Source organism: Petaurus breviceps, unplaced genomic scaffold (assembly GCF_028583685.1).
Source record: "Petaurus breviceps papuanus isolate PSGF00001 unplaced genomic scaffold, PetGlider_PUasm1.0 90625, whole genome shotgun sequence".
Taxonomy (NCBI): Eukaryota; Metazoa; Chordata; class Mammalia; order Diprotodontia; family Petauridae; genus Petaurus; species Petaurus breviceps.
Genome location: NW_027187289.1, coordinates 6,914,142 through 6,929,335, shown reverse-complemented (window position 1 = coordinate 6,929,335; position 15,194 = coordinate 6,914,142). Strand labels below are relative to the sequence as shown.

General features: G+C 39.1%; 1 pseudogene; it reads left to right on the top strand.

The window, feature by feature from the left end:
• The first annotated feature begins 270 nt into the window (after positions 1-270).
• On the top strand, positions 271-6,867 carry LOC138143046 (signal recognition particle 19 kDa protein pseudogene; annotated as a pseudogene).
• The last annotated feature ends 8,327 nt before the right edge of the window (positions 6,868-15,194 follow it).

Below are 15,194 nucleotides of genomic sequence, written 5' to 3'. Positions count from 1 at the left end.
CTGTCCCTGTCTTCTGCAACTTCCTCCTACAGGAAAGATCTTCCTCTTGGAATTTATAAAGGAGAGCCCCAAATCTACTGTGTCCTATTATTTTTAAACTGGTTCTGATTTGCCTGACACTTTGTTTTCAGACAGCTTTCGTCAATGTTTAAAGATGATCTCCCGCTTTATAGTAAGAAACATAGTGAGCAGGCTAGCCCTTTATCTCAGTGTTTCCACCTATAAAATGGGTACATGCTAAATCCTCATCATACAGACCTTTATTACATCATGGATTCAGGTATACTTAAGGAAACTGAGGCTCTGAAGTTCTCTGTTATTGTGGAGGGCATCTCCATTCTAAACTTTTCTGTTGTTGTGGAGGGCATCACCATTCTTGCAGTCACCCAGCATGGATTCAGGTATGCTTCAGGTTAAATCATCTATCATATAAATAACTATACAGAGTACATCCCAATTTAATTCAATAAATTTCAAAGGTATCCATTATGTGCTAAGCACTATATCAGGTGCTAGGGATACAAAGTAAAAATCCAAACCAATGCCTTCCCTCAACAAGCTTATACTCTATTGGTGGGGGAAGTAGGAAACACAAGTACACAGATGAATATAGTACAAAAAATAAAGCATGAGAGAACAGGTGCTATGGGGGTTAGGAGGAAGAGAGGAGGTGGCACAGAAATTGTACCCTGAGGGAAGAAAAGATTCCTTATAACATGGAAAGCTCATGATGCAGGTCACCTACAAAGGCTATATTTGGTTCATGGATAAGCCATTATGTAACTATGATTCTTCATTTTATGACATCATTTGTATTTATTAACACAAGAAACTAGAGGCATTTCTGGAACCCTGAGATATAAGGAAAAGGGTGGGTCCATGACATCAGCCAAGGTGAAGCCTGAGGACAACAGGATTAAGTGTAGCTGCACCCAGGTGTAGGAGCACACAGGTGCTTCACTAGTGCCAACAGAGGGCAGTAGAAGCCTTCCTCAAGGCCAGCAGTGATCTACTTACACTCAACTGGGGTTCCATCAACACTCCAGAGAGGGACAGAAACAGTATGTAGGTCAAGTCTGGGAAATCCAGAGGAAGTAGGCTAAAACAGCAGGAAGTCTGTGTTAAAGGCTTTTCTGTGTCACAGAAAAGAGTTAACCATGAAACGAGAGGGATCTGAGGTCAGGACAGGTGGAGAGAATAGCAGGTATATACATTTGAGAGAGTCAGAAAGAAAGCAGAACAGAAAGGCAGGCTAGAGATGAGAGAATGGGCAGGTGGATATGTGGGAAGGGGCAAGAGAGCAAGTCAGAGGTGACCGCAGACTGATCAAGATCTGTAGAAATGAGCACCTTTGGCCTGCCCTGCGTGAGACTGGCGGCCCACTCTATTGACTCTGAAGCAGTTATGGCTTTAATTGGCCAGCCAGCATCTCACAGCTGAATTCAGGTAAGATGATCTCGAATGAGAAAACCCAAGAATTAAGTTAAGTTGACATTAGTCACCTTTATTTCTCTGGCCAAATTCAAAGAGTAGGTATCAGGTATTTAAGCTACTGACATAAATATTTGATTTCCAAAATAGTACCTTCTGTCATTTGGTTTTAAGGCTTATCTTTGTTTTCTCATTTGATTCTCATATCAATCTGGTGAGGGAGATAATCTCCATTTTACAGATGAGAAAACTAAAGTTCTGAGTTTTTCTATTATTTTTGGGGGGGTTGGAGGGGGGAAGGCAAGGCAATTGGGGTTAAGTGACTTGTCTAAGGTCACACAGCTAGTTAAGAACTTTTCTATTATTGTGGAGGGTACTACCATTCTTCTAGTCATCCAGCATTGCATTTTTGTTTCCTAAATCTCACCAACTGCACAGAGCCAATCGGTTGCTAAATTTTGTCACATGCATTTTCAGCAGTTAGTCAAACAGGCAATAAGCATTTATTTTCCATTTTCCATCAGCTACTTGCTTGGCTTCAACTCCACAGAACAATATGGCCATGTATGTACCAGGTACCCTCCCCCCTCCCCCCGAATCCCTTCTTCCCTCTCCAGCTTTCTTTTGTGTGTTGTTTTCTCCCATTACATTGTAAGCCCCTTAGGAGCAGGGACTGTCTTTTTTATTATTATTTTTATTGTCCGCAACACTTAGCACAGTGCCTAGCACAGAGTAGGCACCTAACAAATGTTTATTGAATTAAATGTGCCTATTATGTGCCAGGTTCTCTGCCAAGTGCTGGAGATATGAAGAAAGGTAAAACATGTCCTCTCTGGCCTCTCTCTCCCAGGGCCATTCAGGCAATCCAAAGTCTCAAGCCGTCTGAGGTATTTGTGAGATATCTCTTCTCTACTGCCACTGACTGGAACCCACGATGGTTCCTAGGGGCCGGTGACTAGCACATTCACACGAGCCACCGCTCAGGCCTGTGATTCATTAAAAAAAAATTTTTTTTTAAGCAATTGGGGTTAAGTAGCTTGCTCAAGGTTACATGGCCAGCTTTTTCTGGGTGTGGTGCTAAATATCTGAGCCTGGTTTTGATCCCCCAGGTCATCCCGACACTGGGGCCGGTGCTCTTACTTGCTGAGCTACCTGGCCACCCCCTGTGATTCATTTTTAATTCCATCTCTGAGAATATTTGTTTTCTTTCTGTACTCAGTTTAAGTGCTGCTTCTTCCCCATGTCCTCCTGTCCCCAAACTTGCTAATACACTCTCCTTCAACTTACTTGGATTCATTTACCTTTCTGTTTGTACATTATATGTCCCCTGAAAGCAGAGATTGTTTTGTTTTTCTCTTTGTATTCTCAGAACCTATACCAAGTGCTTAGCTTTGTTGAATTTATTATAGACATTACCTGACTTAGAACTCTAAGTGAATGCAAGAAACTCTAGGATACCGCAAGAATTTATACTTATGATTTGTAAGGTAGCCTGGTGAGGCCCCTTCCCTGCTGGTATTCTCAGGAATGGAAACTGGAGGTGAGATCAGCTGTGTGCCACATTTCAGCTATATTATACAAAGCAAAGTCTGATATGATAACTCATTGTTTGGTATATTCTGGATAGTATATTGGTGTATCTATTGGAGATACTAACAACTGAGACTGCTGAACATGTCCTGACCCACTATGATAACAGCACAGGAGACTGAAAGTAAAGGTGACTGCTGCCATTATTCTTCCTCACAGTCTCTTTTTTCTCCCACATATACTCATTGTTCATGATTACCATGACCACTGAGACCCCCACCATGCATTAGCACTCTCTACACCAAGGCTGGCTGCATATCAACCAGTACTTGTCATATATACACCAACAGCATACCTCTTTCGTGACAGCCCTAAATGTCATTCAAGGAATTGTGACCAGTCACTTATTAGCTGTCCCCAAACTGGCAAGAGCTATGGAAAGGGTATTCCTGTGTTAAATGCAGGACCTGGACTGCTTTCCAGGCTCGCAACATCCCAATCTCCTGACATGGTTGCTAACAGCAATCTTTGAAGAATGGTGTATACTAGCTGATGTGCTGTAGTACTGGAACTGTCCCAATTTAAAAAAAATAAAGCAGCTTGTACATAATTTAGGAAGTTGAACTTGATCTTCAGCATCTTCTAATTATAAACTATAAACTTGGAAACATTACTTCATCTCTCTGGCTCTCAGTTTCCTCATTTGTAAAGTGAGGACCTCTATGGTCCCTTCCAGTCCTCCATCTTAATTTTATGACACCAAGCAGAAAGTTAGAATGGCTGATTGAACAAATGGTTTGTAAATATGTAGGAAGGGAAATAGTAATTGGTATGAGCTACCATAGATTAATTAAGAAAAAGCCATGTTAGATATTTTCTCCTACAGGGTTACTAGACTGATAAAGTGCTATAGGATGTTAGACAAACGCTATGAAGAATATGCTTAGATAGTCTCATACTATCTATTTAAGATTCCTAATGCCACCATCCTTGGATAGAGGCTCATTACCACCCATCTAGATCTTAACTGGCCTTCCTATCCACGAGTCCAACAACATTCGGATATCTGATTTCTTTAGCTTTTTATGTTCCTTATCTTTTTTGAAATGTTAACCCTAAAGCTCCAATGTTGCTCACTAATATTTTTTGACTATACACACCTCCATGCTTTAGGCTCCTGCCTCCTTGCATTTGGGTGATAATGCCCCACCTCCCACCACTCCTATGACCTTTTCCATGCTAGTCTCTTTTGATCCCCCTCACCACAGCAGATGGCCAACATTATAGCTTGTTCCATGCAGAGCCCTTGACTTTAGCCCCTTTCTGGTCCTGTTGCTGGTCTCATGTCTGACTAGAGTCAGTATTAACAGGATACGTGGGCCCTTTGGTTGGGTAGTCAGTAAATGACTTTAGTTCAGAATCTAATGGTTTTACAATCAGAAATCAGGAAGGCAACAATTTGTGTCAGTAGCTCCAATAAGAGCAACTGATGGAAATTTTTAAAAGGCCTTGTATGAGAATTTTAGCAGAGTGTTTACTCCATGACTAAAGATGCGGCAGCTTTAATTTACATGATCTTTTAGTTTATTCATTACCTTGAATACAGAAAGAAAGAACCACTGAGGTAGGAGATCCCCAAGGCAGTATAATTGGGAATACACCAGAGTTTGTAGTTCTCTTTAGGGTGGCTCTACTGGGTTCACTATAACCTCTATTTCCAATGTGACTGGCCTGATCATTAGGCCTTCTAAGCCCTTTTTTCGATGCTGATCTATGTCTCGAGTGTCTGAACTTGTCTATTCCCATAGCTTCAGTTTGTCAACTTCCTTTCCCTATCTCTTTGTGTTCCTCAGCTACTCACAGACCCTGTTTTGACATCAGCTTATCCCATACTCTATCTGCTAACTTTTATTGTTTGGAAGTGGAGCCAATTATACAAGAAATGAAAGGAATTAGTGGTGCACCTGGGCTAATCCTGAGAACTCCAACCCCAGGAGTAGCATGTGGGCTGGCATTTATATGGGATTTTCCTGTATTGTTGAAAGGAAGAAGAAGAATCAATAATTTATTAAATACCTACAATGTGCCAGGCATTGTGCTATGTGTTTTACAAATATTATCTTATTTGACCCTTTGCAACAATCCTGGTAGGTAGGTGTTATTTTTTTAAACTAAGGCAAGTAAAGTTTAAGTGATTTTCCTGGAATCAAATTAGTAGTAAGTGTCTAAATCAAATTTGAATTCAAGTCTTCATGACTCCAGACCCAGTACTCTATCCACTATATGATGTAGCCACTTCTAAATAAAGTGTCTTGAGACAAACTATAGCGGACTAGGAAAATGTAGTTAGGGATGAGGCTCATTCACAGGGTCTGGAAGGAAGGGATCCTCCTGGACAGGAGAAAGAAAAACTCAGATATCCGTTCAGAATATCTTGATGTCCAGGGGAGAAATCTTTGGGACCAGAGAGGAAAATGTCTTCTTCAACTAGGGCAAGTAAGGATCAGAGCAGGTGTTAATATTTAGGTCAGAGGTAGAAGGTCTCTGGTAAAACTGTGAATTTTCTTTTATTTTCTTTTTTTTCTGAGGGCAATTGGGGTTAAGTGACTTGCCCAAGGTCACATGGCTAGTTTTTGTGTTAAGTGTCAGAGGCTGGATTTGAACTCAGGTCCTCCTGACTCCAGGGCCAGTGCTCTACTCACTGCACCACCTAGGTGCCCTTTAAAACTGTGAATTTTCATACAAAGCAGCCAAGAAGGGTCTAAAACTAAGCCACATTTCAGTTTCCTTTATATGTATTTGGTGCTGGGGGACAACATTGGGTGGGAGATTTAGGGGAAGAAGTATGCAATTTTCCTGTGGGTGATTGAAGGAGTTCACTAGGATGGAGCCTGATAGATATTTTGGATACCTTGGGTGTGGTATTAACTACCTTCTCTACTCTCTGGCTTTCCCCCCCGCCCCCTTCGTTGTAATAGCTGTGCTTGGTACTTTCCATTGCCCAGGGTTTGTTTTCTGGTATTAGGCAAAATCAGTAATGAGGATGACCTCCTGTGATATCCATGGGTTACATTACCCTCCCCCCCACTGTTTTGAGACTCCAACTATGGGGAATACTTGGATGTCCAGAATCTAAAAGTAAGACCTGCAGGGACCAAAACCCTTATAGACCAAGAATATAGTCAAACCTAGGACTAGAAGGGAAGACATGGGGCCCTGTATATGAAGGGAAGAGTAATATGAAGTTTCTGGAAGAAGCAGGGAATCTACAAGGTTTTATTAGATATGTTACTGATGCTAACCTGAATCTACTTCAGTCTAGAATGGCCTGGTCTTGCATCTTAGGCATGATAGGGCTAAGGCCAAGAATAGGCAGAGAGGTTGGGCATATTGAAAACTGCCAATCCAACCAATCTGTTGCTAAACTTTGTTCTTTTATTCACCTCTGTAAACTAGTCCATGTCTATGTTTTTAAATTTTATTTTTGTTTTGTTATTCTTTTAATTTATATTTTTAATATTTTATTGGTTTTTAAAATATCACCTTCATTTCCCAGTGTTACCATTTTCACTCCCAAAGAAGGGACAACTGTGACTTTCTTGCCCCCTGGACTTGATCATTAAGTTCCTTGGGAGATGGCATAAGCTGGTATCCAGCAGATAAGGATGGGTTTATTTGCATTTATCCTGCATATTTAAATAACAAGAAGACCATTGCTGAGGGAAGACGGATTCCAATTGACAAAGTAAGTCAGTAATGTATGCAGTTGAAATGATACCCAAACTAAAAACAAGGACACAAAAAACAGGAGGTGGTGACCAAGGTCTTTAACAAGGAGAGGGAGGTAAAAAAGGGAAAGGGAAGAAGAAGTTATTGCCAAATGTATGTACGTCCTACAAAATATAAGAATGTACAGTGATGATTTGCTCCTGAAGTGAATGATGAAAAAGGAAACTGAAGAAGTTGTATGTTTTGTTAACTTCACTCAACTTCAACAGAACAGTCAAACAACTTGAGTTCATGAAATTAAAAAATTGGCCTTGGAAAGTTAGTGTTTATATACCACAAAGACAGCAGAAGTCCTCTGCAGACCAGCGCTGAATTGTTGGAGGAATATGTATGTATCGTTATAAATTTACAAGTTTTTTTTCAGCGGACTACACAACTTTTAAGTCATTTACTATCCTACACTGTTTATCACATTGTAAGTGTCTTAGATTATGAAAAAAGTTATGCTTTCTGAGTATATTCTGTTTGAATTAAACAAACTCATCAATCTGTAGTTTACATTCTGCTTAACTTTTGTTAATGTTTAAGTTCACAGAATACAATACTTGAAATTGGAAAAAAAATTAAAAAGAAGAAAACAACAGTTTAGCAAAACTAACCTGCATAATTAAATCTGACAATATATGCAGGGTTCTGTAGTGAAGGAAGGGAAGTGAAGTCTCAGATTTCTTTTTTAAAAAGACCTTAATGGATATGTTTTGCTTTTATATCACCTACATTTCTGTATTTCCCACTGTAGCCCTTTTAGAGTTCTATCTCTTACAATAAAGAACAAAAGGGAAAAAAGGAAAGTTCAGGAAAACCAACCTATCAAAAAGGTCAGATGCTCTCTGTAATGTTCCCAACCCTTGGTCCCTTGCCTCTGCAGAGAGGTCAGGGAGATGTCTTCTTGTCTCCCTTCTTTGGGGCCAAGTTGAGTCATTATAATTTCAGTGTTAAGTTTTTATTCTTTCATTGTTCTTTCCACTTACATTCTTATTGTAGTCACTGTATATACTGTTTTATGGTTTTGCTTATGTTCCGTTAATGTTTCCAATAAAATTTTCTTTTGTGAAAAATTCAAAAGTTAAGGACATTCAATATTAGGGTCCTTCAGTAACTGATTGTTAGGGTCCCTTGATATCTGAAACAGGCAGGAAATAGGCAAGGGCTTTGTAATGGACAGGCTTGACTCCAGTTTGATGATCAAACAAAATGAGATAGGTTAATAATAATAATTATGATAATTAATAATAATAAAAATAGTTAAGAAAAAAAAGATTTACTTATCTCTAACATAGAAAGGATATTTAACAAGGAAATTGTAGCATTTAGTTTGGGTATATGTAGCATCCCATACCTCCAAACCCCTCCACTGAATCTACTACGAAGACAAAAGCCCCTGTGGTATGGTGGATAGGGCACTAAACTATATCAGGACAACCTTGGTTCAATTGTCCCTTGTATATTTATCAGTAGAAGAAACTAGATGGTGAAGTGGATAGAGCACCATACCTGGAGTCAGCAAAATCTGAGTTCAAATGTGGCCTCAGACACTTACTGTGTGACCCTGGAAAAGTCACTTAACCCTATTTGCCTCAGTTTCTCATCTGTAAAATGAGCTAGAGAAGAAAATGGCAAGCCACTCCAGTATCTTTGCCATGAAAACCCCAAATGGGGTCATTAAGAGTCAGACATGACTGAAACAACTAAACAAAAAAATACTTATTAACGATATGACCCTGGATGAACCCACCTACCCCCGCCCCATTGGGGTCAGCAGAGTAGGGTATGGTGAATTGGGTGGTGAGTAGACAGGGATTTGGGGATATCTGTCAAGTCTGAAGGGTTTCAACTACACGTTGGTGGGACTTTTATGCCCTTAGGTGACTAAGAGGCTTCTAGGTGAACTTGAGCCCTAGTCCCCTAGGACAATGAAGGGACCAGGGACAGTGAAGGCCCCAGTGATGACTTTGTCATCTCTCAGTCAGGGGGAGAAAACCTGCCCAATCTATAGGGATGAGGGTTGGTATTTTGGAAGGTATTATTAAATAGACAGTTTTCATTGGCCTTGAGTTGTAGAATCATGTCTCCCACCCCTCAGACAACTTGCAGCATGGCCTGACATAGAAATCTTTCATAGGGAGGGACTTATATGTAAAGACATTGAGGATATATCAAACCCCCAAAGTTGTACTGCTCTGCTGCAAAGAGGTCTTACCTGGATAATGTGGTGTTCTTCATAGCAAGATAATCAATTCTGTACCCACAGTATAAGTTTGGGAATAACAGCCCAGCAGTTCTGCCTTCTTGTGTTCACCTACAAACTCAGGGTTGGTGAGAATTTATTGTCTTCATTTGGCCTATTGGCAGCAGTTTCTCTCTTCCAGTTCCTGATAGGCAGTTGTCTTTCCTTCTTGACTGTAACACTTAGGCCAAGAGAACTAGGGGGATCAGAATGCCTTTCTAGGAAAGGTATAATGTAGACAAGGACTTTCCCAGTCATGAGGCAAAAACAGGTGGACCTGGACAGAAAGAGGTGAAAATTCAGGTTAGTGAAAGCCAGGGGAAGCTGACTTCCCACCTCATGTGTTCCCTCACTGTTTAAGTTTATGTCATCAATTATCTAGCAAAGAACAACTCAGTTGTTATTAATGTCTTCTGACAGAGATATTGTTATCTATTATCTCTCAGACATAACATGATGTAGGGTAAAGAAGACTGGACTCGGAGTCAAAAGAGTTAAGTTGAAAATCCTAGGTCACTGCAATAAACTACAGCCTTTATTAAGTTACCAAACCTTTGGGTCTCGGTTTCCTTATCTGTAAAATAAAGGCACTGGGCTAGATGATCCTTACTATTTATTCCAATTCTCAGTGTCTGGGGCAGCACACAAATGTAGCAGATCCATGCAGACCTGTAGCCCTTGTAGAAAGAATAGCTCACACTCATACAGTTTAAGGTTTGCAAAATGCCTTATTGAATGCATTATTGCATTATTGTAGGTATTACTATTGCCACTGTTTAACAGACAGGGAAACTAAGGTTCAGAAAAGTTTAAGTAATTCACCCAGGGTCACACTAGCAGTAAGTAAATGAGGGACAATTGAATCAAGGTCATCCTAATGCAGTCTAGTACTCCATCCACCACATCACACTGCTTCTTGTCTTTGTGGTATAGTCAACAATACAGTGAGGAGCAAGGTCCCATGCTAGTGATTTACTCTGTCCCTTTTTACAAAGGTACCAAAAGATATCAGAAGTGTCTCTACCCGGCAACATGACAGGTCCCTTGAGAGGGAATAGAGAATGAGGGGTAATAGGTTTTTTAATTTTTAAAAATAATTTACTGGGATCATGTAGTATCCCATCTAGGGTATTTGTATATTTTCAAATACCCACCATGTTGTCATACTTTATTATTATGGTTTTTTGGCAAGGTCACCCCTTCTTCTTGATGAATTCTCATCACATTTTTCTTCCTAAGATCTCATTAAGTTTTTATCATTCACTTGAGATGTATTGATTGTGGGGAGTCTATTGCTTATACTTCTATTGTTTTTAGTTCTTAATCATTGGGTCTCTGACAGGGGCATTTCTTAGCTGTGTCCAATGAGCAGACAGGCTATGAATTAGAATGATGCAATTTAAAGCTGGGATCCAGACCAATTTGAAACATTTACTAGATTCAAAGATGCTGAACTGTTGAGAAAATAGTACTCATTAATTTAAATTTCCTTATTTATTATGTCCATTATATCCTTTGGTGCTTAGGTCCATTTTTGGAGTATAGACTTGGTAGAATGAGGGGGAAAAGTGAATGCTTCTTGGCAGAGAGCCTCTTTGTTCTGTATGTGAAAGATTTCGGGAATAGAAAAGATTGTGCTGGCCAGTTACAGAAAGGGGGTTGGGGAAATTGTGTTTAATGCTGTAATTATTAGATATGGGACAGGTCTAGACTTGCAAAGCAAAGTAGGTGCCTGAGTGCCTAGATTTCCAGAGCATCCTTGATTATTCTGATGCCAACAAGAAATATATGTGTGTGTATGTATACATGCATGGTCTGCTTCCACACTCTATTTGATGAGAAGATGCTATTGATAACATGCTTAACTCCTACCTCTCTCCAAGTGGGGGAAGAACTGAAACTGGCAATTGGGGGAAGTGTCAGCCCTAGGAGCAAGGAACTGACATGAAAGCATGCACATGTGTACATGTGCATGGAGATATTCACTAGTGTGCTTATGCCTCACTTGGTGGGACCTCTGCTGCTTTTCCAGCTCTGCCAAGCACCTGGCCACTGTGAAAGTACATATCATAACCTACATGAACTGCAGCTGTCAGGGAACTACAGCCATTCACTCAGAGCACTTCAGGAGCAGAATACCTATAAGCCCCTTTCATCTGTTAGTAGGGCTGATCAGGATTATACATCTGTCAATCAGCCAATCAGTGAGTATTTATTAAATGCCCACTATATGCCAGGCGTTGAACTAAGAATTACAAAGGCAAAAAAAAAATCAAACAATCCCTGCTCTCATGTCCAAATAGAAGAGAGGTCCCACCTATTTCTGGTTAGCATTCTTATGAAATGGTTATATTAGAAGGCTATCATTCTGGTCTGTTTGGAGAAAGTATTTGGTGAAGTCTTGTTCTCTGTTCCATCTTGCTCTTTCTCCAGTGTGTAAATTGCCTCCTTTTCCTGTCATCAAGTTATGGTGCCTAACATTAGGCAGTCTTTCCTGGGGAGGGGATTAAACTTTGTTTTGCTGAATCAAATCTAGGGCCTTAAGATGAATCTTTTTTTGGTAAATATTTTATTTTTTCCCAATTGCATGTAAAAATAGTTCTCAAAGATTTTGAGTTCCAAATTTTCTTTCTCCCTCCTTTCCCTCTCCTCCTCCTCAAGATGGCAAGCAATCTGATATAGGTCATACATGTACAATCATGTTCAACATGTTGTGAAAGAAGAAACAGAACAAAAGGGAAAGTGAAAATAGTATGCTTAAATCTGCATTCAGACTCCAAAGTTCTTTCTCTGGATGTGGATAATATTTTACATCATAAATCTTTTGGAATTGTCTTGGATCATTGTATTGCTGAGAAGAGCTAAGTCATTCATAGTTGGTCATCACACAATGCTGCTGTTACTGTGTACAATGTTCTCCTAGTTCTGCTGACTTCACTCAGCAACAGTTCATGTACATTTAAGGTGAATTGTTAGGATGTGCCATTATACCTCAGATCCCCTCTTGAACATACTTTGTGTCTAGGCTCCTAACGAGCATTGGACCTGACCCTAGATTTATATATATATTATCGTTAAGGAAATATGAACAAATCACATCATGAGACTCCTGCTTGCTTTCTCTTCTTTTCAAATGTTTTACTCATGCTTTTCTTTGCCATTTCATAGATGTAGAGTTGGAAGGAGCCTCAGCAATCCTCTAGTCCAGTTCTATTATACATTTGAGGAAACTGAGGTCAGCATAAATTATGTGATTTGTCAAAGGCTACCTAGATTGTTAAGTGGCAAAGGTGGGACTTGTCATGTGAGTTGTATATTCCTGGTTCTGGGATAGAGGCACTCTCTAGCCAAAGATTTCTGTGTCTTTAGTGTTTTTAGAGGATTGGGTTCTACATCAGGATCCTATTAGTCTATAGGTGCAAGTGGCCAGGGCACTGACCCTGTATTTAGGCAGAGCCCACCGTATTTGTTATGGGAGATTTGCACTGAACATTTGTGTCTGCGACACAGCAGTCTTAGAGATTACTTTTACGTATGTCTTTAAGGAAATGGGATGGTGATGAGGTTAGGAACCAGAGTTCCATGAGAGGAAGATGACTATCTACTCATGCAGTGTGATAAGACAATACATATTCTTTGACAGAAATAACAAAATGGGAGGAGAAATGTGTAGGGCAGAGTAGGGGGTGGTGGTGGAATCTTTTAGTGCTTATACTCAGTTTAAATGAGCAGTTAGCTTATCACACTAAGAGTGGTCTAAGGGTAATTTTTAAAAAGAAGTTCCACATGTTTTTAGGATACAATATGTCTTCAAAGACACTGTATTAGTGACAGTAGTGATGTATGCCCATCCAATAGAACAAATTTCCTATTTCAATAGTAATTTACAAATACTCTCCCAAAGCTTCTGAAATCACATCCTTGATTTACAATTTCATGATAAGGATTTGTAAGGATATCAACATTTCACCATGCATTGAGATTACACAGCAAAGATGATTATTTAGAAATATCAGGTGAATCATCCCCTCTTTGGTGTAGCATATTTTTGCTAAGATTGTTTTCTTTTCACATTTTGTTACTAGAACGGCACAATAAGTTTGAAAAGTGGCTCTCAGTATATTTCTAGCATGTCAATCGACTTACGTGATTGCTGTGCTTTATTTGTAATATGTTTAGGAGGCAGTATGGTAGAGTAATATGAGTGCTGCTGGCCTTGGAGTCAGGAACTCCAGCATTCAAATCTTGCCTCTGATACTTCTTAGCTGTGTGACTCTTGGCAAGTCACTTAACCTTTCAGATCCTGAGTTTCTTTATCTGTAAAATGGAGATTATAATACTATCTACCTCACAGAGTTGTTGTGAGTATTAAATGAGGTCATATACATAAAACACTTTGCAAACCCTAAAACTCTATATAAATGTTAGCTGAAGTCTAGAAAATTTAAGTGACTTGTCCAACATCACTCAGGTAATAACATATAGGGAGAAGATAGTCTATGTATGCCCTCTAGTCAATATATTATGATAGTTGTATCATCAACTCTCACTTCAATACTTAAAGGAGTCATGATTTTATTGGTATGGGTATCGTCAAGACAAACTACAACCCTTCTACACCTTCACATATGATTTCCAACACTTCTCACAAATCTCACCAAAATGAGTCTGTCTGGTTCTTGGACAAAGTATATATAAACTATTGAAGTTATAGTTTTTATGATCCAAGGACATTTAGAATTTCATGTAGATGTCAAAATAGAACTTTAGAGGAGGCATACTGGTATGTAGTCTTAAAAGCAGTTTCCTCTTCTCAAGCAATTTTATTGGGCTCCAGACTAGAAGTCCATAGTAAAATATGGCATGATAGGACACTTTTAAGTGCCAACTATCTAATGTCTCTGATCAGAAAACTCTTTTGCAATGAACACATCAATACAATTAATCCTATAAGAACCCTCTAAATCATACAAGTATTTCATATTCAATTCTAGTCCTTTAAGATCAACCGTAGTCTTAGCAAATTCAGTAATGTACTTCAATAAATTATAAATAAAATAAATATAATGTAGAAATGATACTATGTAGTTCATTAGATAAACTATTGGTCTGAAAATTTTAAAGAATTTAATGAAAAAAATGTTAATTTTTACTCAAAATAAAGTTGTTGCATGCCTTTAAATTTCCATGGTCCACATACATGCCTATTTCCCAAACTAATTTAGCACTTGACTTTTCTTGATACAATGCTATCTTTCCTCCACTTCTGCTTATAATAATCTCCCCAAATCTTCCCCTCTTCCAAAATTTTCTATTACTATAGAGAAAACCATCATCCTACCAGGCACTGAGTCTCTCAACCTCAGTGTCATCATCAACTCTTCACTCTTACTTACTTTCCACATATAATCTATTGCCAAGTCTTGGCAATTTATTACCTTCTTTCTATTAACAAAGCCACACTTCTAATTTAGGCCCTTTTTACCTTCTCACCTGGACTATTACAGATGCTTTCTAACTGGTCTTCCTCCCTCAAGTCTCTCTCCCTCTAATTCATTCTCTACTCTGGTGTCAAGGTAATTTTTCTAACGTTAGGTCTGACAATGTCATTTCTCCATACTACTACTCAGAGAGTTACAGTGACTTCCTGTTCCCTCTAGTATTAAATGGAAAGTTCTCCATTTGGCATTTAGAGGTCTTTTCTTAACTAGTTATCCTATACTTGACTCCTTTTCTTGTATACTATGATTCAGTAAAGCTGGCCTACTTATGGTTCTCCATTTCTCATCTCCCTGACTTTTCAATACCTTCCCTCCAGGCCCCATGACTTTAATGCTCTGGCCTTGACTCTGGTTCTTAGTTTTCCCTGGCTTCCTCAGCTAAAATCCCAATTTCTGCAGGAGGCCTTTCTTGAACCTCCCAGCTGTCAATGCCTTCCCCTCTTGGATTGTCTTCCTGAATACATCTTATATGTACCTAATTGTTTATTATTGTTTCTCCCATTAGAATATAAGCTCAATGAAGGGAGGAAATGCTTTTACCATTCTTTGTACCCTTAGCACTTAGCACAGTGCTTGGCATATAGTAAATGCTTAATAAATGCTTGTTGATTGACCTTTGTTTAAACCCCAATTCAAGAACCAATGCTATATAGACAACCCATATTCCTGCAAGTGTACTGCTTATTATCTTGATTGTTTGTTTAGTAATGATACAC